Here is a 3,273-nt window from a genome sequence, read left to right as displayed (position 1 = left end):
CCGGGGGCATTGTTCCCCCTGACCCCCCCTCTCGACAGGCCTGTACACACCAGTACATTAGTTTGGTCGAAGACTCAATGGGGGCATAAGTTATAAGTGAGTCCAGGAACTTTCAGGGAGAGGGGCTGTAGACCTAAATAGAGGGAAACGACTCTTATCACTACAGGGTTCTCTTACAATTCTGAACAAATTTCTATATTTAGTTAGTTTATTAAAAGGGTTTAATATGAAGTAAACTAAACTAATTTTATGCAGTTCATCAACCAGAGACAAATTCATAGCCAGAGACGTGTTTGTAGACACTATAGCCATCATAGTTTATATAAATTATATTTCCAAGAAAGCAAGAACAGACAGATATAGAAATTCATTCGTATCAACTGCAGAGAGGTTACAGAACACAAATGCAACAAAGGACAAACACACACACACACACACACACAGAGAGAGAGAGAGAGAGAGAGAGAGAGAGAGAGAGAGAGAGAGAGAGAGAGAATGTTTTACGTAGCGGGGTTGTCTCATCACGCAAAACATCACGCAAAACACGTATTTACTGTGTCCTGTCTTGTGTGTGTGTGCGCACCCAGCCTTTGTAACATCCACTGCCACTGTATCCGACCAAGACACATTTCTCCCTGTGAGATGAATACAAAAATTGTTATTGTCGTTATCATTGTAAATATGATGCTTTAAGTTGCTACATGATAACGCACAGACAGACTGTACTACAATGTTATCACTGCTATCCTACCCGACCTAGGCATAGGCTTTCTAGATCTACCCCGTCCTCCACCAGAGCCGATAAATTCTATATTATTATTTTTTGGGAAGTGTTTCACGGCGCTCGCAACTGTGAGTAGGTCATATAAGCGCGCGGGACACACCAAACATTTCCAGTTTGGAGGTAATTTTAAATTTTGCCTGGGTGGCGGCTGAGGCCTACTCTTATTGATTTTGAACCTCCAAGGGATTTTTAACGTGCGCAACTTGCACACGGGACCTCCGAGATTTTTCGCCCTTGTCCGAGAAGGCTAGGTGTAGATCTTACCTACGATATAAGATCAGGGGTGTGGCTGAAAGATAGCAGTAAGAGGGAGCCAAGGAGTGGCAGTAGAAAGGCTGCAGAAAGAGTCAGGAGCCCAGAGGAGGGGGCAAAGGAGGAGAGGGGGTGAGGGCAGAAAGTGGAAACGAAGGCAGACGACAGAATATTGTTAGAGAGCAGGAGAGGATGTGAAAGGAGAACATTTTAGAGAAGAAAGTTTTCCATCGCTATCCGGGTTCGAACCCGGGACCTATTGAATTAGAGGTAAACACCTTAACATCTAGGCCACAAGAGCCCCCCCCCCTCCTTCCTAACATCTTTACTTTAAAATCGGAAAAAGGAGGCTGTCCAACTACAAAGCATCGATCGCCCCGTTCGAGGTCACAACGATTCACATAGCCTACTTTTCGTCTGTTTCTTCACTAGTCGTTTGAAGAACATTTCGGCAGTGTGCTGAGCCAGTTCATCATCATCCAGTGCAGTGGCGGGGCGCCATTGGTGCAATTGGTGCAGGCGCTCCACCTAACCCTGGCCCTCACTCCCCCCCTTTACTAATAGTTCTAAACCAGTCAGTGCTCTAGTATATCTAGATCTACATAAGGCCTAGCTCACTAAAATGTACATCCTTGCGATCCGTCACCCGCTGGCTGCGCCAGTGAAGAGACAGACAACGAGGATGGTTTACGCTCGTCGCACCGCTTGCGGTAGCGTCTGCTAGGAGCAAGCAAAATCTTTGCACTAGTTATTTTTGTCACTGTATAAAAATCTAGGCAACGTTCTTCCCGCACAAGAAGAAACGTGCTTGAAACTGCTCTTTGCAGCCCCAATCCAAGTTTCCGCGAGCCTATCTATCTACAACACTAGTAGAGTCTACGGTAACTCAGTATGTTGTTCTGGGCCTTCCCCTGCCTCGCTTGCCCTCAATTTTGCTAGTGAGAGCTAGTTGTTCAAGACCCTTATGTCTATTTATGTGCCCCAAAAACGGCATTTGTCGTTTCCTGATTGTTTTTAACATTGAGCGTCCCACGTGGACTTCATCTAGCACTACCTCATTTAATTTCGTGTCCTTCCACGATCCTCTTAGCAGTCTCCCAAGAAACCACATTTCTGTTGCTTCTATTTTATTTTCACTACCTTTGGTGATTGTCCAGCATTCACAGCCATATAGAAGGGTTGACCAAACATAGCATTTCAAAACTTTCATTTTGGTGTTCATTGAGATGTTTCTATTTTTCAGGATTGGGCTTATTTTATTGAAACTAGCCTTAGCCATTGTAATTCTCCGTCTTATTTCTGTGGAACATTTAGCTTAAGATGTTATCACATTTCCTAGATATTTAAACTGTTGGACTTGTTTGATCTTTCCACCTTATCTAATGAGATTACAACAAGGCTTTGCTGTTTTGTTTTTTGTGTGTAGATATTACCATGCATTCTGTTTTCTTTACATTCAACTCTAATCATTTACGTTCACTTCTGTTACAAAAGTATCTAGAAGCATTTGAAGGTCCTTTTCTGAGCCTGCTATCAAAACTGTGTCATCTGCATACCTGAAGTTATTAATCTTTTCTCCATTTACCTTGAGATCTGGACATTCTTCTATGTTTCTAAGGATTGTTTCACTGTACATGTTAAAGAGGTCTGGTGGTATTACACGTCCTCTCTCTCTCTGTTTGCGATAATTATTTATGTGCTTGTTAGGGTTGTATATAACCAAGATATTCAAGAGCAAGAGCAAGAGGAAGAGCAAGAGCAAAAAATATATATTATAATATACATAAAGAGAAAGACTTAAGAGAGAGAGAGAGAGAGAGAGAGAGAGAGAGAGAGAGAGAGAGAGAGACTATTATCAAACATGACGCCTGAGACCAGGTCAGCTATTTTTAGAAGTGAACGTGCACAGTAAGATGACATAAATCTAAGGTCATCTCCACATGTACATATGTACTTTGTAAAGCTAAAAGACACGCCGCGGTGTAGCAAGGAATGTAAAGTTAATGTCAATTTCTTATTTTACTAAACCTCAGTATGCTGGTCCCATGGTGTAATGGTTAGCACTCTGGACTTTGAATCCAGCGATCCGAGTTCAAATCTCGGTGGGACCTGAAGTTTTGTTTTAATTTTTTTAATTTATTTTTGTTTTTGTCGGTTAATTTTTGAGGAATTTTTTTTGCCAATGCTTTATTTTAAAGAAAAAACGTTTCCCTAGTTTTGTTCTATAATATTTAATC

At 41.9% G+C, this 3,273-nt stretch overlaps 1 non-coding gene across 1 annotated transcript; it reads left to right on the top strand.

Annotated features, from left to right (window-relative positions):
• The first annotated feature begins 3,075 nt into the window (after positions 1-3,075).
• TRNAQ-UUG lies at positions 3,076-3,147 on the top strand. Its single transcript has one exon. It is a non-coding gene; the product is annotated as a tRNA-Gln (tRNA).
• Positions 3,148-3,273: the final 126 nt, after the last annotated feature.

This window comes from Aplysia californica, unplaced genomic scaffold, assembly GCF_000002075.1.
Source record: "Aplysia californica isolate F4 #8 unplaced genomic scaffold, AplCal3.0 scaffold00418, whole genome shotgun sequence".
Taxonomy (NCBI): Eukaryota; Metazoa; Mollusca; class Gastropoda; order Aplysiida; family Aplysiidae; genus Aplysia; species Aplysia californica.
The sequence above is the reverse complement of the archived record's forward strand: the minus strand, read 5'-3'. Positions and strand labels throughout refer to the sequence as shown.